General features: G+C 42.3%; 1 protein-coding gene across 1 annotated transcript in view; it reads right to left on the bottom strand.

The window, feature by feature from the left end:
- The window catches only part of GRM4 (glutamate metabotropic receptor 4), a 302,083-nt gene extending 280,733 nt beyond the window's left edge, over nucleotides 1–21,350 (bottom strand). The window contains exon 1 of the mRNA XM_081865368.1: nucleotides 20,305–21,350. The gene's annotated coding sequence lies outside the window, so the exon portion shown is untranslated. The remainder of the gene's footprint in view (nucleotides 1–20,304) is intronic.
- Between the last annotated feature and the right edge of the window lie 4,573 nt (nucleotides 21,351–25,923).

The raw sequence follows: 25,923 nt of genomic DNA, 5'->3' as shown, positions 1-25,923 counted from the left end.
AGTGCAACCATCAACTACCAGCATGTGGGATGAATGGTAAAGAGGGAAAGGGTTTGGAGGACTGATGGAAACGTAGGGGGAAGGGGCTGGGGGGTTAGAGGTGACTCATCTTCCTTCTGAAGTTAGCTTTCAAACCTATATGTTACATATATCTTCTGCCCTTCAGTATTGATTGCAGGACAGTTTAGAAAAACTGAATTTGGGAGGAAATACCTCATCTTATTTTCAATCCAGCATGAGCAGTGAAGGGGAAGGAAGTTGCCCATCTAATCATGAAGGTACCAAAGTACTGGAAGAAGAAGAAGAAAAGCAAGCACAAAGTGTCCCTGTTAGCACCAGTGTAAGAACATAAGCTGTGTAAGAACAGCAGTGTTGATTCTCATGAAGGGGCATCAGAAACTAATGCATGCTAGGATTTCTACTTTTAAATGGAGAAAAACATTGATGTGCTAGCTCTCCTGAAACAAACACATTCACTCAGATTGATTGAGGAAAGTGAAATTAAAGATGAAGAAACAGTGAATAAAGTTTTCAAGAAGGAGAACAAGAAGAAATTACCAATTGTTTCATTGAAGTTTTCCAGCTAACAACACATATTTTATCGTTCTCCAGTTTTTCTCTTATGTAGCATAGCTTGGTAACCCTGATCAGTACAGTTGTTCAGGAGAGTGTGCATTGAGTAAACCATGTGTAACAAGTACCAGAATAAGGAGACCGTGTTTGACAATAGGAAGTTCTGTCTAAAATTGGACAAGTACATTTTATAAAATCTGTCCTGGGTAAAATAGAAAAATACAGTATATTGAACCAGATAGATATAGATGCAGATATCTCATGCACACACTTTTAAAGAAATAACTAATTCTCAAGTAAGCCTCACTCGGCCAAGCGATAACTAATGACGAAAGTAACTATGGTTCAATTTATTTTCAAAAAGCCCATACATACATTTTGCTTTTTAACAAACAAGAACAAGAAAGTTTCCCATAAAAAAAATATGTGGGTTCCTATATGCACACTTATCTGGGAATAAGTCTTACTGTGGCTATCTTCTGAGTAGAATTGTATAGAATTGTCCTGTTAACCATTAGAGTTCATTTCCTCTGGGGGAGGGACCACATGGTGTGGCTTGAGTCTAGGGTTTCTAGGAAAATCTGGCTACAGTAGTAGAATTTATATAGATACCTAGAGCAGGGATATGATCTAATTTGCCATTGATTTGGACTGCAGGTGGATTGCTCTCCCAATTCTCCCAATTACTCTTCTAAATTATCAAGTTCACTTAACCTATCCCTGGGACCAAATTTATTCATGCTGTCCAAAGTGCTTATGCCAACATTTCTGAAGTCTTTAGCAGCCAGTCCCACCCAGATGACAGGGCTGAGCTCTTACAATCCAATGCCATTTGCTCAATAAGGACAAATGGGATGTGGCCTATGGTTATCTGAAACAATTTGTTTTAGATAAGCCATTATCCATCCTGCTGATTTTATTGTAGTTGCTACCCCTACAGAGATTTATTTGAAGGAAGTAATTGTTAGCCAATCTGCACATTAGCCTTGATTACTATTCTTTCTGTAAACCCAACTGAGTACTAAGAATCTTGCCTATAGTGGCGTTAGACAATAGGAAAATTAAAACAGCATTGTTCTGTAAATACTAGGGGTATGCAATGACCACAAGTTTCTCTTTTTATCTGAACCAGAAGGATTTGGAAGCAGCCCGGTCTGCTTCAGATCCACTTTGTCTTGTTTCAGTTAGATTTGCTATTCGGGTCCAAGTCTGATGGGTTAAATCTGAAGCCCTGGTATGCCCCCTTCAATAACTGTAATGGGGAATCTAAAAGTGGCCGTAACTTTTCTCCCTTTTCACACAAATGGATGGCATTTACAGGCAAAGGAGTTCCTCCAGAGTGGATCAAGTATGCTATATTTTGGACAGATCCAAACTGCAGTTTTTGTGTAGGAAACCCTACCACTCTCCACCCAAACTCTGGGCATTTCCCCAGTGAGCTTGTTTTTGTTTCTCTGCTTGCATGTTCTTGACCTAAACTAAGAGGAGCCAATCTATCAGAAAAGAAATGGGGGGGGGGAGAAAATGGTTGTGTGTTTAACTTTATGGGGGGGACAACAAGGCAGCAGATCTACATGGAAGGTTGGCACATGTCCACCTACTATGACATGACTTGATCTGACTTGGTTACCTGAAAGACTATCATAAATCACCCCATTGCACCTAAATTAGTTGAGGTACACACAGAGTTGATGCAGACCCCAATTAAATGTCACTTAGTCACTTTATACAAAAGAGGGGGGATCTAGTTAAATAAAGTATAATTAACAATGACCTTTACACACCTACTAGTCCACACTTTGCTGCTTCAGTGCCATTTGTTGTTAAAATGTGTATATATCTGTAGACCTCAGTGTGGTTCGCAACATAAAATTATAATATAAAAAAGACAAAATACATAATAAAAATAAGATAAAAAACAAACCAATAATACCCCCTCCCACAACACATTTAAAAGAGCATTGGATATCAATCAGCCAAAGGCCTGGTTGAAGAGAAAGTCATTCACCTGGCGCTTAAAGGTGTATAACGAAGGCCGGCTGAATCTCCCTGGGGAGAACATTCCACAAACAGGGAGCCAGTGCAGAAAAGGCCTGTTCTTGTGTTGCCACCCTCTGGGCCTCTCATGGAGGAGGCACACAAAGAAGGGCCTCAGATAATGATATCCGGGTTCCTTCTTTCTTACATCATGGATTTATGTTGTGGATCACAATACAAAATAGCTCATTGTATTTGGCACTGTAACCTTACAGAGGGTGGATGACGCCAATTCAGAGTGAGGGGACATTACCCTCACTCTGAATGGCCAAGGGGTGAGGAATAGGATTGTTCTTGCCTACAAGAACAGGAAGAGGTGGAAAGCCTACGTGGTTATTGTCAACACCTGGGCTACTGCCTACCACCCAACGCAGGAACTTCCCCACCTTCAACCTCACCTTCTGCACCCTATTTCTAGTAAGACAGGGAATAATTTTGCCTCTGTCGTCCCCACTCCACAAAATTGCCAAGCACAGGAAGCTGTGGTAGCCCTATAAATGACTGTGAATTTGAGCTTCAGTCCAGCCTTGCATTCCAATGACAAGAGTTGAGAGGCACTGTCTACTTTCAGCATAGTACTGTTGAGAGAGCTAACTACAATCAAAGAATCCTCCTTCAGAGACTGAACTAAATGAACCCACTGCCCAATAATTAATGTTTATCGAATTATATAAACAAATTCTGTCTAATCAACTGTCTTAAATATAATAATATGTCATAAGTAAACGTACAATTAAATCTAAGTAAAGCCTATCAAGTCAGTAGAAAAATTCCAAATGTAACCAATCTTAGAGGCAATCGTTTTCAAAGCAATCAAACAGTCCCAAGTTCATGCAATCTTAGAAGCAAATCAGCTCAGTCCAATCAAAAGTGCCACATGCATTTTGACTCCTCTTTTCATCAGTGGCTGTTAGCTATCAAGTAAAATTGGTTACATTTGGAATTTTTCTACTGACTTGCTCAGATTTACTAGAATTTAATTGAATGTTTGCATATGGATTATTATTGTTATTATATTAAAGATAATTGTTTAGCCTGAATTTGTTTATATAATTAAATCAGCCTTATGTTGATTATTTTACACAGCCTTGGGCTATATCTCTAATTTGCAGGGTGTTTGGGGGAGTAAGTTCATTGGTCCATATTAGCCTTTTAATTATCATGTTCAAATTGTTTGCTACTAGAGCATCTTGCATCACAGCTTTCATCCAAACATCTCAAAAGCCACTGGGATTTATCAGTGAGACTAGAGGGGCACCACATACACACAAATTCACCTTGCAAGGACCATTGCCATTTTACCTGGCAAGATCTACAAAGAAAATTAGATATATTAAAATGAGGTTTCCTTTTTGCAGACTTCCTCCCAATCTGATTTGCTGAGTAGATAGCAACAATAATCCATAAACAGACCCCTGTGTTGCAATATAGACAAGCTGAACAAAATAACACAACACAATGGCCAATAACAATGGCACTAAACCCTATTTATAGACTAATACAAATGATCAGAAATTGCAACCAAAGTCTCTAAATCATCTTCACCAGTCGCGGTAGAATAATTCAAAAGTTCGATATATACGTAGTCTGTCACCAAATATCATCGGAACAGAGTTCCGGATAACCAATCTGTTTCGTTCAATGCTAAGATACATACCCAACTAAGATACATACCCAATCTTACATGTAAGTAAATGTAAACACTGTAGAAAATATGCTCTGGATCAGTACTCATATGATACTGTAGTCACTGATGCTGGTAACAAATTGTAAAGAACATAATATAGTTAGCCACAGGTGAAACTAATATACAGTAAGGGAAATTAAAGACACAGCACAACATTAACAGCAAGAATGCCTGACAACCAGATGAAAACAGTACCCCGTCCAGTCAGTGGATCATTGCTTTCTACAGCATTTATATTTACTTATATGTAAGATTGGGTATGTATCTTAGTTGTATATATTGTATTATGCAATTTATTTTATACAGACGCAGGTTTCATCGCATGTATATTGTAATTTCAGCTTGTTAAGAAATTGAACTGCATCCTTCTCATATTAATTCTTACAAGTCTGGCTGATGAAGAATTGATCAAGATTGGCTGATGAAGCATTGAACGAAACAGATTGGTTATCCGGAAACTCTGTTCCGGCGATATTTGGTGACAGATTATGTATATATTGAACTTTTGAATTATTCTACCACAACTGGTGAAGAAGATTTAGAGACTTTGGTTGCAATTTCTGATCATTTGTATTAGTCTATAAGTAGTGTTTAGTGTCATTGTTATTGGCCATCATGTTGTGTTATTTTGTTCAGAATAGATAGCAACAGCAGACAGCGTGGTGAGGCTATGCCAGTCACTTGACTTCTGTAGAAATGGTAGCACACTGGGACTGAGAAGGGGAGGGGTGCAGCAATGAGGTCAGTGCAGTGCAATGCACTGGCAGGAACACCAGACTGCACCATGCCAACCTCCCTCTCTCTGTCCTAGTATGCTTCAGGGATGCAGCCAGGTGACAGTCAGCTGAGCTGCTGAACCCCAGCATGCCACCCACTGCTTCTGGAAAGATCACCAACTTCTTGTTCTTGCAAGCAGTCCTGCTACCTGTCCTAGCACCCAGAAGGGGCTGGTATCTATCCAGCTCATACTTCATTAGATATATTTTTAAAAACCTTATTGTAGTTAGAGTCTGGCCTAAGTAGACAATATGATGGAGAAAGCTGTCCATTAGGCATCTGGATAACTCTGAGTGGCTTCCAGCAAAAAATTAAAAATACATTAAAACATCAAATGTTAAAAACTTCCCTAAACAGGGCTGCCTTCAGATGTCTCCTAAATGTCATATAGTTGTTGATTTCTTTGACATCTGATGGGAGGACGTTCCCCAGGGTGGGCGCCACTACCGAGAAGGCGCTCTGCCTGGTTCCCTGTAACTTCGCTTCTCGCAGTGAGGGAACCAACAGAAGACCCTCGACGCTGGCCCTCAGTGTCCAGGCAGAATGATGGGGGTGGAGATGCTCCTTCAGGTATAGATATGAAGCCCTAAAGTTGGGCTGGATGAAAAGAAAAAGGCACCAAATGAACAATCTTCTGCTGCAAGACAGCTGACCCAACTCTCCTATGGTCTCTTTATCATATCCTCAGATCTAAAGAACCACAAGCCTAAGGTGGCTTCTCACAAACAGCATGTGCAGTGGTAAACTTGTGGCTAGGTTTTACCAGATTCCTGCCCCTGAGACTTTTTCCCATGAGACTTTTTCAGATCAGGGAGTGTGGGCAGCTACAGGGAGGGAGGGAATAAGTCTTACTGTGGCTATCTTCTGAGTAGAATTGTATAGAATTGTCCTGTTAACCATTAGAGTTCATTTCCTCTGGGGGAGGGACCACATGGTGTGGCTTGAGTCTAGGGTTTCTAGGAAAATCTGGCTACAGTAGTAGAATTTATATAGATACCTAGAGCAGGGATATGATCTAATTTGCCATTGATTTGGACTGCAGGTGGATTGCTCTCCCAATTCTCCCAATTACTCTTCTAAATTATCAAGTTCACTTAACCTATCCCTGGGACCAAATTTATTCATGCTGTCCAAAGTGCTTATGCCAACATTTCTGAAGTCTTTAGCTGTTGTGTTATTTTGTTCAGAATAGATAGCAACAGCAGACAGCGTGGTGAGGCTATGCCAGTCACTTGACTTCTGTAGAAATGGTAGCACACTGGGACTGAGAAGGGGAGGGGTGCAGCAATGAGGTCAGTGCAGTGCAATGCACTGGCAGGAACACCAGACTGCACCATGCCAACCTCCCTCTCTCTGTCCTAGTATGCTTCAGGGATGCAGCCAGGTGACAGTCAGCTGAGCTGCTGAACCCCAGCATGCCACCCACTGCTTCTGGAAAGATCACCAACTTCTTGTTCTTGCAAGCAGTCCTGCTACCTGTCCTAGCACCCAGAAGGGGCTGGTATCTATCCAGCTCATACTTCATTAGATATATTTTTAAAAACCTTATTGTAGTTAGAGTCTGGCCTAAGTAGACAATATGATGGAGAAAGCTGTCCATTAGGCATCTGGATAACTCTGAGTGGCTTCCAGCAAAAAATTAAAAATACATTAAAACATCAAATGTTAAAAACTTCCCTAAACAGGGCTGCCTTCAGATGTCTCCTAAATGTCATATAGTTGTTGATTTCTTTGACATCTGATGGGAGGACGTTCCCCAGGGTGGGCGCCACTACCGAGAAGGCGCTCTGCCTGGTTCCCTGTAACTTCGCTTCTCGCAGTGAGGGAACCAACAGAAGACCCTCGACGCTGGCCCTCAGTGTCCAGGCAGAATGATGGGGGTGGAGATGCTCCTTCAGGTATAGATATGAAGCCCTAAAGTTGGGCTGGATGAAAAGAAAAAGGCACCAAATGAACAATCTTCTGCTGCAAGACAGCTGACCCAACTCTCCTATGGTCTCTTTATCATATCCTCAGATCTAAAGAACCACAAGCCTAAGGTGGCTTCTCACAAACAGCATGTGCAGTGGTAAACTTGTGGCTAGGTTTTACCAGATTCCTGCCCCTGAGACTTTTTCCCATGAGACTTTTTCAGATCAGGGAGTGTGGGCAGCTACAGGGAGGGAGGGAATAAGTCTTACTGTGGCTATCTTCTGAGTAGAATTGTATAGAATTGTCCTGTTAACCATTAGAGTTCATTTCCTCTGGGGGAGGGACCACATGGTGTGGCTTGAGTCTAGGGTTTCTAGGAAAATCTGGCTACAGTAGTAGAATTTATATAGATACCTAGAGCAGGGATATGATCTAATTTGCCATTGATTTGGACTGCAGGTGGATTGCTCTCCCAATTCTCCCAATTACTCTTCTAAATTATCAAGTTCACTTAACCTATCCCTGGGACCAAATTTATTCATGCTGTCCAAAGTGCTTATGCCAACATTTCTGAAGTCTTTAGCAGCCAGTCCCACCCAGATGACAGGGCTGAGCTCTTACAATCCAATGCCATTTGCTCAATAAGGACAAATGGGATGTGGCCTATGGTTATCTGAAACAATTTGTTTTAGATAAGCCATTATCCATCCTGCTGATTTTATTGTAGTTGCTACCCCTACAGAGATTTATTTGAAGGAAGTAATTGTTAGCCAATCTGCACATTAGCCTTGATTACTATTCTTTCTGTAAACCCAACTGAGTACTAAGAATCTTGCCTATAGTGGCGTTAGACAATAGGAAAATTAAAACAGCATTGTTCTGTAAATACTAGGGGTATGCAATGACCACAAGTTTCTCTTTTTATCTGAACCAGAAGGATTTGGAAGCAGCCCGGTCTGCTTCAGATCCACTTTGTCTTGTTTCAGTTAGATTTGCTATTCGGGTCCAAGTCTGATGGGTTAAATCTGAAGCCCTGGTATGCCCCCTTCAATAACTGTAATGGGGAATCTAAAAGTGGCCGTAACTTTTCTCCCTTTTCACACAAATGGATGGCATTTACAGGCAAAGGAGTTCCTCCAGAGTGGATCAAGTATGCTATATTTTGGACAGATCCAAACTGCAGTTTTTGTGTAGGAAACCCTACCACTCTCCACCCAAACTCTGGGCATTTCCCCAGTGAGCTTGTTTTTGTTTCTCTGCTTGCATGTTCTTGACCTAAACTAAGAGGAGCCAATCTATCAGAAAAGAAATGGGGGGGGGGGAGAAAATGGTTGTGTGTTTAACTTTATGGGGGGGACAACAAGGCAGCAGATCTACATGGAAGGTTGGCACATGTCCACCTACTATGACATGACTTGATCTGACTTGGTTACCTGAAAGACTATCATAAATCACCCCATTGCACCTAAATTAGTTGAGGTACACACAGAGTTGATGCAGACCCCAATTAAATGTCACTTAGTCACTTTATACAAAAGAGGGGGGATCTAGTTAAATAAAGTATAATTAACAATGACCTTTACACACCTACTAGTCCACACTTTGCTGCTTCAGTGCCATTTGTTGTTAAAATGTGTATATATCTGTAGACCTCAGTGTGGTTCGCAACATAAAATTATAATATAAAAAAGACAAAATACATAATAAAAATAAGATAAAAAACAAACCAATAATACCCCCTCCCACAACACATTTAAAAGAGCATTGGATATCAATCAGCCAAAGGCCTGGTTGAAGAGAAAGTCATTCACCTGGCGCTTAAAGGTGTATAACGAAGGCCGGCTGAATCTCCCTGGGGAGAACATTCCACAAACAGGGAGCCAGTGCAGAAAAGGCCTGTTCTTGTGTTGCCACCCTCTGGGCCTCTCATGGAGGAGGCACACAAAGAAGGGCCTCAGATAATGATATCCGGGTTCCTTCTTTCTTACATCATGGATTTATGTTGTGGATCACAATACAAAATAGCTCATTGTATTTGGCACTGTAACCTTACAGAGGGTGGATGACGCCAATTCAGAGTGAGGGGACATTACCCTCACTCTGAATGGCCAAGGGGTGAGGAATAGGATTGTTCTTGCCTACAAGAACAGGAAGAGGTGGAAAGCCTACGTGGTTATTGTCAACACCTGGGCTACTGCCTACCACCCAACGCAGGAACTTCCCCACCTTCAACCTCACCTTCTGCACCCTATTTCTAGTAAGACAGGGAATAATTTTGCCTCTGTCGTCCCCACTCCACAAAATTGCCAAGCACAGGAAGCTGTGGTAGCCCTATAAATGACTGTGAATTTGAGCTTCAGTCCAGCCTTGCATTCCAATGACAAGAGTTGAGAGGCACTGTCTACTTTCAGCATAGTACTGTTGAGAGAGCTAACTACAATCAAAGAATCCTCCTTCAGAGACTGAACTAAATGAACCCACTGCCCAATAATTAATGTTTATCGAATTATATAAACAAATTCTGTCTAATCAACTGTCTTAAATATAATAATATGTCATAAGTAAACGTACAATTAAATCTAAGTAAAGCCTATCAAGTCAGTAGAAAAATTCCAAATGTAACCAATCTTAGAGGCAATCGTTTTCAAAGCAATCAAACAGTCCCAAGTTCATGCAATCTTAGAAGCAAATCAGCTCAGTCCAATCAAAAGTGCCACATGCATTTTGACTCCTCTTTTCATCAGTGGCTGTTAGCTATCAAGTAAAATTGGTTACATTTGGAATTTTTCTACTGACTTGCTCAGATTTACTAGAATTTAATTGAATGTTTGCATATGGATTATTATTGTTATTATATTAAAGATAATTGTTTAGCCTGAATTTGTTTATATAATTAAATCAGCCTTATGTTGATTATTTTACACAGCCTTGGGCTATATCTCTAATTTGCAGGGTGTTTGGGGGAGTAAGTTCATTGGTCCATATTAGCCTTTTAATTATCATGTTCAAATTGTTTGCTACTAGAGCATCTTGCATCACAGCTTTCATCCAAACATCTCAAAAGCCACTGGGATTTATCAGTGAGACTAGAGGGGCACCACATACACACAAATTCACCTTGCAAGGACCATTGCCATTTTACCTGGCAAGATCTACAAAGAAAATTAGATATATTAAAATGAGGTTTCCTTTTTGCAGACTTCCTCCCAATCTGATTTGCTGAGTAGATAGCAACAATAATCCATAAACAGACCCCTGTGTTGCAATATAGACAAGCTGAACAAAATAACACAACACAATGGCCAATAACAATGGCACTAAACCCTATTTATAGACTAATACAAATGATCAGAAATTGCAACCAAAGTCTCTAAATCATCTTCACCAGTCGCGGTAGAATAATTCAAAAGTTCGATATATACGTAGTCTGTCACCAAATATCATCGGAACAGAGTTCCGGATAACCAATCTGTTTCGTTCAATGCTAAGATACATACCCAACTAAGATACATACCCAATCTTACATGTAAGTAAATGTAAACACTGTAGAAAATATGCTCTGGATCAGTACTCATATGATACTGTAGTCACTGATGCTGGTAACAAATTGTAAAGAACATAATATAGTTAGCCACAGGTGAAACTAATATACAGTAAGGGAAATTAAAGACACAGCACAACATTAACAGCAAGAATGCCTGACAACCAGATGAAAACAGTACCCCGTCCAGTCAGTGGATCATTGCTTTCTACAGCATTTATATTTACTTATATGTAAGATTGGGTATGTATCTTAGTTGTATATATTGTATTATGCAATTTATTTTATACAGACGCAGGTTTCATCGCATGTATATTGTAATTTCAGCTTGTTAAGAAATTGAACTGCATCCTTCTCATATTAATTCTTACAAGTCTGGCTGATGAAGAATTGATCAAGATTGGCTGATGAAGCATTGAACGAAACAGATTGGTTATCCGGAAACTCTGTTCCGGCGATATTTGGTGACAGATTATGTATATATTGAACTTTTGAATTATTCTACCACAACTGGTGAAGAAGATTTAGAGACTTTGGTTGCAATTTCTGATCATTTGTATTAGTCTATAAGTAGTGTTTAGTGTCATTGTTATTGGCCATCATGTTGTGTTATTTTGTTCAGAATAGATAGCAACAGCAGACAGCGTGGTGAGGCTATGCCAGTCACTTGACTTCTGTAGAAATGGTAGCACACTGGGACTGAGAAGGGGAGGGGTGCAGCAATGAGGTCAGTGCAGTGCAATGCACTGGCAGGAACACCAGACTGCACCATGCCAACCTCCCTCTCTCTGTCCTAGTATGCTTCAGGGATGCAGCCAGGTGACAGTCAGCTGAGCTGCTGAACCCCAGCATGCCACCCACTGCTTCTGGAAAGATCACCAACTTCTTGTTCTTGCAAGCAGTCCTGCTACCTGTCCTAGCACCCAGAAGGGGCTGGTATCTATCCAGCTCATACTTCATTAGATATATTTTTAAAAACCTTATTGTAGTTAGAGTCTGGCCTAAGTAGACAATATGATGGAGAAAGCTGTCCATTAGGCATCTGGATAACTCTGAGTGGCTTCCAGCAAAAAATTAAAAATACATTAAAACATCAAATGTTAAAAACTTCCCTAAACAGGGCTGCCTTCAGATGTCTCCTAAATGTCATATAGTTGTTGATTTCTTTGACATCTGATGGGAGGACGTTCCCCAGGGTGGGCGCCACTACCGAGAAGGCGCTCTGCCTGGTTCCCTGTAACTTCGCTTCTCGCAGTGAGGGAACCAACAGAAGACCCTCGACGCTGGCCCTCAGTGTCCAGGCAGAATGATGGGGGTGGAGATGCTCCTTCAGGTATAGATATGAAGCCCTAAAGTTGGGCTGGATGAAAAGAAAAAGGCACCAAATGAACAATCTTCTGCTGCAAGACAGCTGACCCAACTCTCCTATGGTCTCTTTATCATATCCTCAGATCTAAAGAACCACAAGCCTAAGGTGGCTTCTCACAAACAGCATGTGCAGTGGTAAACTTGTGGCTAGGTTTTACCAGATTCCTGCCCCTGAGACTTTTTCCCATGAGACTTTTTCAGATCAGGGAGTGTGGGCAGCTACAGGGAGGCTACAGTTTTCTGGAGAAATATTTGCTGGAAAAGGAAAACAAGCATACCACCCTCAGCCACCTCACAATGTTAGGGTGTCTAAGAAACCCCTGAAATTCTAAAGCGGCTCAGGAGTGAAGAAGAAAAATGGAAGCCTCTTTCACAGGAGAAGAAAACATGAGAGAAATTGGAGGACAGATTTTGGCACAGCACTAATTTTAGGCTGTTCATAAACCAAAAGAACCTGCTTTCACCCAGCAGAAAAATGCAACTCAGATGCTGGCGGGATGGGGTAAGAGAAAAATCCATTAAACTACTATAGCTCTATTGACTTCCATATAACTACCGTGTTACATCAGCACCTGTAACATAAAGTATAGGACTATAAAATGATTTGGCCTCATCTCCTGAATATTCTCACATACTTTACTCATTAGCCCCACTGAGCCAGTAGAGCCATAAAGAGCAAACCTGGATCACGGTTCTTGCAGAAGAGGGCCATCCATCAAATGCTAGCCAAATTCTAACTGCAGCATCTTTAATACTGGTGTTTATGTACTAGTCAGGAAACTCTCTGGTGGGTTATTCAGGTGTCAGGTGGAGTTGTGGCCTGCTTTTGACATGTTAATGGAATGATCTGAGAGGTGCGGAAAAGAAGAAATATTATGCCACAGTATCTGCCTTAACTGCGTCACTTTTCAGAGTGCAAACCACACACTGCAACCACAGCTCTTCAATGAACCTCCTGTTTCCCAACCACAGTGCCGCACACAACACACACATACTTGAGCCACAGAAAAAAGAGGATATTGCCTTTTCATAGTTTGTTGACTTGGGGTTTTTTATCCTAAGTATTCAGTTAAAAAAAAGCAGGAGTTGCTCTGCTCACTTTTGCCTCTGACCTCACTGGGCTCCTCAATATTTTGGGGAGAGCTGGGCCAAAAAAATAAGGGGGTGGAGGGGACTAAGTGTGGAGCCAAGTACAAAAGGAGAAAGGAAGGGTACAAAAGGTATGGGGAAGGAGGGTCAAAGGAGCCCCCTGCCATTGGTAGTGGCAGGAGGACAAGGAGAGGGGGCCACTGGCCATTGAAACCATGCTGCCGCCACATTCGGCTCCACCCCTGACATCCTGTTGTTGCATGCACAACATTGGGACATTGTGCATGTGTGACGTCGCCCTCCCCCTTTGCCCTCTCAAGCTAGCACCTCTGGTGACCACTGTCATGTGGCCCCCAGAAGGTTGCCTGGAGGGAAGAATGGCTCTCAGTCTGAGAAGGTTCCCCTGATATAGAAGAAAAGTTCTATAAGCCCCAATAGAACTGAAGCAGAGAAAGAGAGTTCAGGAGAAAAGAAAGCCTAGCAAAACAAAGCATAAAGCCCTAGGAGAGACACAATTCGTTTCTTGTGCTACTATGAACATCTAAAATAAGTCCTCAAAAAAGCTCGGTTGGACATGGTATGTTGTTGCAAGTTTATCCACTTATGACCATAACCATGGAAGAGACCAACATGGGAGAGAGTCAGAATTGATCCAAGGAGACCTAGGTTCCCACCAGTAAGCTTTGGCCCATCATAATATTTCCACTTAATCTACCTCCTTTGCTTGTTGTGAGATAATCTCAATGCCTCCCACCCTGACCTCCTTGATGGGAACATGGAATACAAATGGAACTCATTAATAAATGCTGCTGAAGTCAAAGCTAAACAACTTCAAGCAGCCTCACTGTAGGCAAGGAGAGAATATAACTTCATTACCCCACAGATGAAGGGGGAAAGTAGAGAAATAAAATATTAGTCTGTTTATTCATTCCAGCATTGATTCCATGGCAAAATGGTATCTAAACTGTCACAAAGGGAAAAATCACTCCTAGTTGTTTTTCTTAAATACTGTATAATAATAACAATAATAATAATAATAATATATTAGACATGTGTTGTGCCCAGATACTGTTTTAATAGTATTCTGAGAACTATTGGCAGGGGGTTGGACTCGATGGCCCTTGTGGTCTCTTCCAACTCTATGATTCTATGATTCTATGATTCTATTGCCCAAACATATGTGTATGTCACCTAAAGATCTAGCTTTTTTGTGTAAATACTCACAGTGACACTACAATAAATTGATTGCATTCCCTGATTAAGAGGTATCATTAAGAGCATGCAAATGATGGGCCAAAGAAGGTACAAAGACAAAAGTTTTCTACAGAATGCATACTTGTTTTGCATACTTTGAAAATGCTATTGTACGTGGTATTTACTGTAGATTAGGCGGTCTCATTTCCTGCTGCACAACACAGCTTCACTTGTTAACCCCACTATTAAAATGTCTTTAGACTCCCCAAATGTTAGTCTGAAGAACAGCAGGATTGAAATGATGTAACAATGAATCACAGAAGCTCTTGAAAATCCACATGGTGCATAAAGAATACCTGCCCATTTTATAGTTGAGTAAAAGTTGTTGCAAAAGATATATGCAATTTGCTGTTCAACAGAGGGCTGAGTTCACATGTGCAGGGTTTTCTACACAGATGTCACTTCAATGCAGAAAATTTGCATGCACCCACATGTACACTGGTGTGTGTAGTACATGTACACTGGTGTGTGTAATGAACCTGTGTTTTGCTATCCAAATCTGCTGGACAGACCTGCCTCCACATTTGGCCTGGCGTGATATGTGCCTGTGGCAAAATATGTATGAAAGTGATGTAATACTCACACATGAATTATATTATGTGTAGAAGAGCCATTACAGACCCCCTCCCCATTTTATGTTTTCCCCTTCCTCTTCAAATGTGGCATAAATCTAGAAATCCTATTTTTCTGTCTACAGCCTTAACCAACCAGCTGTAATTTCTCTTTCTCAGTCCCTTTTCTCCACCCAGGAAACAGAACCTGCCAATAAAGTGATTAAAACCCATTAATCCTAAATAACCTGATTTCCCATGTTGATAAGCTCAAATGGACAGAACTACCACCTTGCTTCTGGTGCTCTGGCAGTCGTGAATTGTATCCCTGTCTATTCTTCCCCTTTAATTCAGGACCATTTCCTCCACCTGCACTAATCCTCTGGAGAGCAAGGGCAGTCTTATATCAGCATAATACTCCGGTTAGCTTACACTGGTTTCCACACACATGCACACTTGAGAGGTTATTATAGGGGACCTTGCTTTGGCTGTGGATTTTATTGCAAAGACTGTGTTTAAGTACAGCAGAACAAAAAAGAAGGGGAGCTGGTTTTAAACCACCTCACGAAAAATAAAGCTCACATTGTTTGTCTGCTTTAAAAACCTTTAATCCGCTGGCTATGGATGGTTTTCTTAGCAGCAAGTTAACAGCCTGAACATTATAAAATGATTAAAATACAGCCTTAATTCACTGGTGCCTATATGAATTAGCATGAACTCTTATATAATCATGGCCCAATTAAAAGCCAGTTAACAGTTATCACCACTGAATGTGGTCCAGCTAATGACAGTTATCTCCTGATGCTCCCGATGTTCCTATCTCTTATGAAAGCTCAAGGCCACGGGGGGGGGGGGGTAGCCTGTAACCAATCATAAGCCTGCCAATTAATAACAATTGACCTCACAGTGCAGACTTTTAAAGAAGAACATTTTCATTGCCTAGAGCAGGGTCTGCTTAACTAAATCCAGGTGGTTAGCAAAGACTTTGGCTCAAAGCTCCACAGAGTTTTGGAAGAAACGGATGACATGCCTCTAGTGGTGGCACTGATCACAGCCTGACTGTCACTGCCTGCTCTATTCAGCATTTCCACTCAGCCTTCTGCCACAATCTTCTAAAGCAAAACCATTTTTTTCTCACATTGAAAATTAAGAGCGCTGTGAATTGGGCGACCATGATAGACAGATCACAGGATTCTACAACGAGAGTGACAGGTGGAAAGGCAAGCAGAGCAACGGATTTGTCCTGGCAGCAAACATGTGCTAGTAAACAAAGTCACCCAGCACATCTCAGTCAGGAGAGGGAGGAAGGAAGAGGGGGGAAAGTCCATCTTTATTCCTGAGCTTGCCAAACGCAATGAAATCTTGAAATGAATTTTTGATAGCCTCTTTCTAACTAGGGCAGCAAATGACAGTGATGTCCATGTTGTAAGGAGGCACAAAGTAAAAATAGGTGCCCAGGATCTTCAAACAAAGCTTGCATTTGACTTCAATATATCTGTGTACCAGGATAGCAGCATGCGGAACACCTGGCACCCCTTCTTTTCAAACCAGCCAATGTTAAGAATCTTTAGGGCTGAGATATATGCAAAGTATTTTCAGTGGAGCAGCTCTTGATATCCCCAGAGTAGTTTCTTCCCAGGCCATGATGCGTAATGCATGTGCATGTTAAGTCATTAATTTCAGCGGGAAGATTTTCTTATTGCTACAAGATAACAATAAGCAAAGGAGACTAGATGAGCAAAGCAGCAATGAGCATGCTCAGCTGGGCAGCAAAGATTACACAAGTGTAAATGGAGGTGGAGGTGGAAGGCTTGCAAATGGCTGTTTGTTCTTCAGCAGTTCTCTCCTGACATATTTGAAAAAGGGGCACAAAGAGTTCTTGGGCCACTCGACAGAAAAGTTACAAAGCTATGCATCTTTCTGGTGCTCAGTGGCAACAGTTTTGGGGTTTTGCCAGTGGGAGAGATACCAAAAATTAGTCCTTGGTTGTTTTCCAGCACTGACCAGAAGCCAGCCCAAGAATGGTATAAATAAATTGTCTGTAAATATTGTCAGGGTTTGATAGGAGCTTAAAAATGCCAGACTTATACAGTGGTACTTCGGGTTAAGAACTTAATTCGTTCTGGAGGGCTGTTCTTAACCTGAAACTGTTCTTAACCTGAAGCACCACTTTAGCTAATGGGGCCTCCTGCTGCTGCCGCTGCGCCGCCACTGCATGATTTGTGTTATCACCCTGAAGCAAAGTTCTTAACCTGAAGCACTATTTCTGGGTTAGCAGAGTCTGTAACCTGAAGCATATGTAACCTGAAGCGTCTGTAACCTGAGGTACCACTGTATTAATACGACACAACCAGTGGTGCTAATATACATTTATCATGATAATATTTGTGTGTGTGTGTGTGTGCACGCTAACAGCCACTTTGGAAACAATATGACTTCAAAGAAGCATCATTCTGATTTGGCTTCCCTATACTTCCCACACAGTTAATGGTGCTGATGGTGTCCCTATAGGTTGTGGTCCTAGAATGGCCAGATGGCCAATATGGACAGCTAAATGCTACATCCTATAAATCACATCTTCTGGACTCCTTCAGAAACCAGCTAAATGGTGAACAAAAATAAATGCTATGGTCATGAGCATTATGCTTTGTGTGTCCTGGTGGAAGAAGAGGAGTGATTGTAGCTTTATCTTATCTGTGAAGCTATTTGGTAGCCAGAAGCCTTGAAACTGTGGGGTAGGATTTGGCATTTACACTACCCTTCTTCTACAACAGCTTGGATTGGGACACAAATATTGGGAAACAAATGTGATGATTCTATCATTTAGGAGGTATCTTCTGGGCTTCTTCCTCCTTCAGAACATCAGGAGGTCCTGAAGAAAGGAAATCTTGAGCTCCTCTGCATTGCCATTGAACACAGTGGCAAAACAGATAAATAGATCTGGAGATTATCTCTGGAATTTAGATAGGAAAACGTAGAAATTATGACATTTTATTTATTTCATAAAAATTATATACCGCTTGATGGTAGGAAAAAACCTCAAAGCTGAATTAGGGATGTCCTAATGCTGAGGTACCAGATAGGTCTTTTATCCACAGGTTGTGTTTAAGATAATCCATTATGCTATGAAGCCTCCTGTTTGTTTGAGTGCTACCTTGTAAAATCCTCTTCAACTCTTCAAGCCAAAGGTGAGTCAACAACAGCAATGACTCATCCTTGAGCCTCATAAGTGCTGATATAATCAAATTGATGGTGGTGGTTTTCTGATAGGAAGTGGCTCCCCGCCAGGGCTGAAATGGGCATGGCAAATTTATTACAGCAAAACAAATGAGTGCGGAAGCTTAGATTCAGAGGGGACTAGAAACTGTTGTTTAGACTTTATGTCCCATCAGCTTTCCTTATATGCAGAAATCCCTGATCCGTTTTTACAAAAGAACTGCTCAGAGAGCTGTCCTAAAGGGAAATACACAACCAGTTATGCTTGACTACACTGCACAAACAATGCCTCAGCCTGGTGTCCTGAGATGTGTTTCAAGAGCAACAACACTTTAAACAAATGTGAAGGAGGGGAGGTGGCCTGGCCTTCCTCATTTTGCCCTTAACCTCAAAATGCCACCAAGTGGAGAGGCTTCTTCACCTCTCCCTCATCAGTTTATAGTCAAATTAGAGCACACAGGCTGCCCCAGCATAGGTAGCTGTTATTTACTGCCTGCAGTGGACACACAGACCTTTGGTCTTGTGCTGCTAGTGAAGCCAGATACAAATAGAAGTTTGTTAGTCTTCTCCTTCCCACTGCTGGCTATTAGTACCTCCTCCTCCTCCTCCTGAGAAGCCGGGAGGGCTAAAGAGACCATTGTAGCAATGTAGTGAACTCCCGGAAAGATCTAGCCAGAACAAGTGACTAAATGGATATAGCTACCTTGTACAGCTCCCTGCGTGGGCTATTATTACAGTATTGGGTAGTCTCCAACATGAGTTCTACTCAGAGTAGACCCATTGAAATCCATAGACATGACTGGTTCAAGTCCATTTATTTCAGTGGGTCTACTCTGAGTAGAAAGGAGCTGGCTGCAAACCATTGCATATAGCTCTTTGCTTTTCAGGTGTATTCTCACCCTGCGACTTGTTATCTTTTCTGCAGAAGGTATTAAAAATGCATCCCCTCCCCAAAGCGGCAAAACAATTCCATCCTGAGCTCGGTGGACAGGAGTTAAAGAAACGCTTTTGTTGTTCAATCTCCGAAGCAAAAGAGCCAAAGGTTGTAGCTTAGAGGTAGAAGTAAGAGAGTGTGTGTGTGTGTGTGTGTGTGTGTGTGTGTGTGAGAGAGAGAGAGAGAGAGAGAGAGAGAGAGAGAGAGAGCATTATCTTCGAGAAGGCAGCATAGCATCAGGACCATCTTCCCATTCTGAGGGGTGGCATATAGTAAAAGGGGTGGAGAAAGAAAGCTTATCATGGGAAAGATTAGCAGAGCACCAAGAAGCGATCCATCCACCGTGATCTAGGGTTTGCAAACGAAAACTATTAATGCAATTAACTCAGAAACAGAGGAGCGGAAAGGAATTGAAACAGCTCGCCAGGAATCTAAACCATGATGAATAAGCATCACACAGCACTCGGTCGCCCAGGTGCTGTCTAGGTCTCTCTTCATAATCTCCCTCTTCCTCCCCATCCCCCACCCGTCTTATTTCCTTTGCTCACCAAGCAGCGAAAAGCATCACTCCCCGCTGTTCTGGCTTCCTTTTTTTAAAACAAAAAAATTAAAATTTTAAAAAAAAACTGTTGTGTTTAAATGCCTTCTTAAATGCTGCATCCCAAATTGCTGCAGGTTTCCTTTTTCGGCGCCGATGAACCGCTCCCGCTTTAAAACAAAATAACAACTAAAATGTGCATGCAGATGCATTACAGAAATGAATGGGGGAAATGCAACGGTGCCTGATCATTTGATAGAATATCCCTGTTTTCTGCTGCAGCTCTTTCCCCGCCTGCCCTCCATGATAACGGAGTCCTGTTATATTGACCACGGCATCTAGGGAATGCTTTCCCATCTCTCCTTCCCAGTTCAGCCCTACAATCCCAGTGATTCATTGCAAACCATTAGCAGGACCCCGGCGCTCATCCTTCATCGCCCCATCCAATCCCCCTGGCAGTGCTGAGACGTTCATTAGCATATCCTCCAACATCAAAGCCCTCAACCCACAGCAAAGTTCCTCACATGTGGCGAGTACTTCCTTCGCTATAGTAAGAAAGCTGGGCTAATAGCTCGCCACGGAGACACACAAATGCAGAGCTACACGCCCCTTGTTAGCTGCAATCTTGGGGATCCGGTGTTTTCTCAAAGAGGGGGTGGGGAGTGCATTTCTCCAGCCCTGGAATATAGGGCAATTGCCTGCTTTTCAAGTTTTTGCCGGAGAGGGAAGGCTAAAAGAAAGCAGGGGTAGAACACAAATCCCCAGCCAATACGAGGGAGATCCCCTCAAAACCCATTCACCGCTATCAAGGCAGATCGCAGGACTCACCCTCAGAAAGCAGGCGAAGTTGGGCGAGATCCTCCCATCCCTGCGTTTTTTAAATCCACGTTTCCCCTACTCCCTGCAAGCTTCACTTTCCTGAGGAGCTGAGCACGAAGCTATTCCCAGTGCTTGTGCTGCAAAACTCCTTCGGGTGTTGTGCTTTTAAAACTCGCTCTCCCTTGCCTTCCGCCTAGTAGCCGAATAGATCACACGGTGGTTGGACGCGTCTATTTCCTCTGTCCAAAATCAGGATGGGTCTTGCATAGTTTAGAAGGCAGTTCGTGATGGCAACTCTCGCTCTTTCTTTTCCCTCCTGTCTTTCACCTAAACATAGCCGGAAGGTTGTGCAGCCCCTCTCCTTCTGTGTGGGATACGGCAAGCCTGTGACTGTTGCAGGTTTCCTGCTTCCCTCTTTCACCTCCTGATATAATTAATGGATATTGTTGGCTCTAACCAGGCTATCTAGCGGTCTGAGTCCCCCTCCTCCTCCTCCGACACACACACACACACACACACACACAAATGCTTCTTTCGAAGTGCCTTAGATAAGCAATGCTAGCCCAAAGGAGCTGTCCGCTTGGAATGGTGCTGAAAAAGTCGTCCGTTCCAGAGCCAGCCGTTAAAAAGCTCTAGAGGCTGCGGGGGGACGGGGACTCTTATCCTCCTCGGATCTTGCCGAAGCAAAGCTGTATTCCAGGGTCAACGAAGCTGACAGTACACACCATCGACAGTACACACCATCCAGTTGCCACCCCCCCCCTTTTCAATTTCAAAGAAATCCTATAATCTTTTAACACATTAAGCAGCGAAATTCCTGCCGGGAAAGAGCCTGAACGTGCGGTATTGAATAAAACGCGATCCTTCTTGTCACTCAGGGGAGATAGAAAAGCCCCCTCCCCCAAAAGTCCTCTCTTGTTCTTTCGGCGTTTGGGGATATCAGCAGGAGGAGAATGGTCCTTGGACGGAAAGATATATATGGAGAAGAAGCAGAGTGAAAGGGCGGGGGGGATCTACAGTCACGCTAAACTAAATTCAATCTGATAACATCTGCTGAACAGCATGCACAGCAGCCAGAAAGGAGGGAGGCTTGGAAGTTTTGCATTAAGAGCTGCTGCGAAGCTCAAGGCTTTGATTTCTGCCAGCCTTTTAAAGAACTAGTACACCTTGGTATGGTGGCAAAGGAAGCTGAAAATGATCCTAGGAACTCATGCAATTCTATATAGGGCCATTCTTGGCTTCCCTGCATATACTAGAGTGGAAAACACAATGAACAATGAAATGTGGCCGGGGGGGGTGGAGAGAGACCCTCCACCTACTTTTTTAATGAATGTTTTAAAATGCAAACCTTGGAAATGTAGAAAGCAGCAGAATGAATATTGAGATCAGATGTGACACGATGACATGATGGATGTATTTATAGGCACAGACGACATTATAGATGTTAGCCCTATTATGTCTTTAACACTGTGGTATAAACATAATGGATAAGGACTATGGAACTGATTGACTTTTTATCATGACATCTATCACCCATTCAGTTACCCTCTGTAATCTTACCTTTTAAGAAACATACAGTGTTGCCAGTATTAAGGATAATAAAAAATGGTTTCTTCCATACATGACCCTTTCATTGCTGAAAATGAACATCACTGGCAAATATGCTTCTCCTAATTATATATTTGTTTCACATCTATAAAACAGGACTAGATAAGGCTCAGGGAACTGCAACACATTGTTGGGCTCTGAAATATTCAGATGAATGGTGGTCAAATTATCATAATCATTAGCAGCTGTTATGTGTAGCAAAATCATGAATATAAATATTCCAAGAAACAGTCCAAACAAAAAAGTAGTGCACACACACACACACACACACACACACACACACACACACACACAGACTTGTCTACAATGCTGTCTTCCTACACTGTAATGTTTAATAGGATTTTCACTTAACTTTAGTGGGCACCAAAGAATATATGTGTGCTAGACTGTGACCTTGTATACCATTGTATGACATGAAGCTCACAGCAGAGCTTCACTGTGCATAATACAATCAAGAATAAATATGCTTCTCCCACACATAGTCAGCATAGTTCTCAATTTGTAACTCATCTTGTGCTAATGAGCAGACTCACTGGCAGACCCTAGTGGTGCTGAAGTAGTCACTGCGGCCTATCAATTAATTAATCCAAAACTGGGCCTTCTAGAAATCACCATTGACACAATTAACTACTCCAATCCATCAAGATAATGATTGATAGATAAATTGGTCGTGAAAATCTATCTGAAGAGTATTGTACACTGTCACCTTCCTGGGACTGATAGATTGAGGCTGGCGCAACTACACCTAATTTTGCAAAGTGTTCCTTGTGTACAAATAATCCAGTTTCATATTCTGTTTTTGTTTTACATTCCAAGAGGGCTTCATATCTGAATCTTTGGAAAGCTCAAATCCCAATTTTAAGCAGAGGGATCCCCTAATCTTTGGATGCAAGCCACTCCTTCTCCCACCACCACCCTAAAATCAATGGCAAAATTCCACTGATGCATGGAAATGGGTTGCAGCCACACACACATATGCAGGGAAATCTGCAGCTCATGAAATGACCTTAGGGAGAGGGAGCAGGATCCTAGCCCCTGAATGATCATTCACACAGTTCAACAGAACAAGGCAGAGTTAGCTTCTACTTTTGAAAAGCTTGGAGTAATCACAATCCTCCTCCACACAGTCATCCCCCCCCCCACCAACAGTAGATTAATGGTATTGATTGTCCCCTCAGGATTTCTCTCAACTGTTCACATTATAGCACTCCTGTAGAAACATGGTACATCATCAAGATTGGTTATTTCAGCTGTGATCGAAAGGCAAGGAATTCCCTGGGAAATTAACAACTAGCTGCATGCAGTGAGTAGATGCAGATGGGCAAGATGAATTCTGCATCATCAAGGTTATTACTGTACTTGTTTGAGTCAGAGCTGGCTCCGGCTATTTTGCTGCCTTAGGCAAAAATTAATTCCCCCTCCCCCAACATTTTGTTTTATGTGGTGAGGAGGGGGGATTGTGTTTCCTCTTCAAGGATTTTCTTCATTGCAGCCTTGTTAGCTTTCTACGCAAAGAAACAAAAGTAAAGGACTCTTACTCCATCGTCTGCACGGAATGAAGGGGAAGGTCTGCAACTGGAAAATGAATGCATAGTTGACTTCCAATACCTTAAAGCACATTGCCCCATAGGTCTAAGAGGGAGGGTGCTGTTCACCCAAGATTATTTTTCCAATTAGTTTAGAGCCCCTGAGATTCTGCTATCCCAGACAACTGTCTGTACTACCTATCAGGTTAGGTTTACGCTGAGAAGAATTACCAAATGCCAGATGACGGATTGCCAAATGACAAGTTCTGCCTCTTCCATTCCCCTTTCCATTGGGGCACTTTGATTAGAACAGTCATGCCATATGGAAGCCAGGGAAAGGGCTGTTGCTGTGCTAGTACCAGGACAAAGCTATTACCCAAGGGAATGGGTAATACTTTTATTCTGAACCACCATATACACATGGAATGGAGGATGGAATATCATCTGTGTTGCTCCATTCCAGCTATGATAAATGCAGGGTAAAGTTGATTGTGTTGCACAGCATTTGCAGCTAGAATAGTCTACTAGAGCAGCTTGCAATCTAAAAGACACAGCACAAAAGGAACAATGGGCTGGGTGGGAGAAGAAGAAAAAGCAAATTTAGGCACTAGCTGAGATGAGCACTGTTCAGATAGCCCGATACAATGGTTGCTTCTAGATGACAGTTGAGGAAGAGCCAAAGGTACCTCGTCTCTCACCAAAGCCAATTGAATGGCTCTGCTTTTCTTGCTCTGCTCTGCAGCCTAATGGAGTGGCTGCTACCAGGTGATACCTGAGGGAGAGAAAAGATTGAGTAAAGGTTTTATAAAGTTTATTTATATGGCACTTTAAAAAAAAAGCCCAGAATGATTCACAAGAGCAGTGATGGTGCATTCCTACCCCCATCTTTGCTCCTGGAGGAAGTTAGCATCCAGCAGACATTTTCTTCTATCAGTCTCTGCATGCAGAGGCGCTCCACTGCCATGAAGCCCCCCCCCCCCGGGAGCCATGGAAAGTATGATAGAGGCAAGACCGCTGCTGGTACTGGACCCCAAAAACACATGTTTCAGGGGTAGGGTGAAGCTGGGCTTGTCTTGCTCTCAAAGAAGGGCCCAACCCAGACTTCCCTGCTGCACCAACCTGGAGTTTGTGCAGCAAAAAAGTGGGGAAGTGCCACCTCCCTTTTCCCTGGCCAGCAAAATTTCATGTGCTCCACTGCTCCCCTCCACCCTGCTGCTCCCCAACCACAGATAGGATTACTCTGCAATCAAGTCAGTACAGTGGTACCTTGATTTATGAACCGTTCTGTTTACGAATGATTCAGTTTACGAACTCCACAAAACCAGAAGTAGTGTCCCAGTTTGAGAACTTTACCTCAGTCTAAGAACAGAATCCAAATGGTGGAAGGGCACCAGCATTAGGAGGCCTCATTAAGGCAAGTGTCCCTTGGTTTAAGAATGATTTTGGTTTAAGAACGGATTTCCGGAACGGATTAAGTTTGTAAACCGAGGTACCACCGTATACAGTTACATCAAAAACATAGGCCTAGATACATTTCTTACTTACAGTATTTCCACATTTAGCAAATTGAAAAGAAAACATTCATATCAACATTTCCCTAAATATATGCAATACATTCTAGGTGGCAGCAACCTCTGTTGCTAAAGTCATTCAGAGCATCCCACTTCCCAGGTGGAAATGGCCTAGACAGAGAGCAGGGACCAGGCCTGGCAGGACTCCCAGCTAGAGGGTCTCTAGGTACATTCAGCCTTTGTAGCTAGAGTACATATAAGCAAGCACTGTGTAAGCATTGAGTTCAGTCCCCCAAACCAGCCACCCCTCAGTTTCTCCAATTGTTTCTCATCATGGTTTTCAGCAGCCTTTTAAAATATGCTGAGTCTTGGCAGGATGGAAAGGATAGCACAAAAACAACAGCAGCAGTAAGTTTAAAATATGTTTTATGAGAGATGACTGGTCCTTTCCTTCAGTTGAATTAAATATAGAAGCAGCTGCTATAAAAGCCATACTGGGGTTTGATTGAGAGCTACAGAGCCTCAAGGACAATATTTGTCTGTAAGACATGCAGGGTACAAAACACATGCTGTTCAAGACCCCCTGTGCTAAAACACCAACATTCTCACTTGAAGAAGCTCAGCCTTCACACCTGGCTCAGAGTGGGGTTCATCTCTACTGATCTGAACCTGTGGCAGAAAATATGATTTAGTCCTCCAATGTTGCTGTACAGTGTGACCATTACTGCCATGCAGATGCAGAACTCCTCTAAAGGTCAGTGGATAATTCCCTGTTCACTCCCATCCATCCACTGACATGTCTGCAGAAAACCATCAACAGGGGACTTTTTCGTGTGCTTGCTTGACATCCAGCAAGCTGACTGAGGACCATTCTAGATAGGTCACATAGGATACAAAAGAGCTAAGAATTATTACCCAATCCTAAGCCAGGAAACCCAATCAGAAAGGAATACCAAAGGTGGTATCTTTCTAAGGTGCGTACA

Source organism: Podarcis erhardii, assembly GCF_964252035.2.
Source record: "Podarcis erhardii genome assembly, chromosome: 6".
NCBI lineage: Eukaryota > Metazoa > Chordata > Lepidosauria > Squamata > Lacertidae > Podarcis > Podarcis erhardii.
Note: the sequence above shows the minus strand (reverse complement) of the source record. Positions and strands in the feature narration are given on the sequence as shown.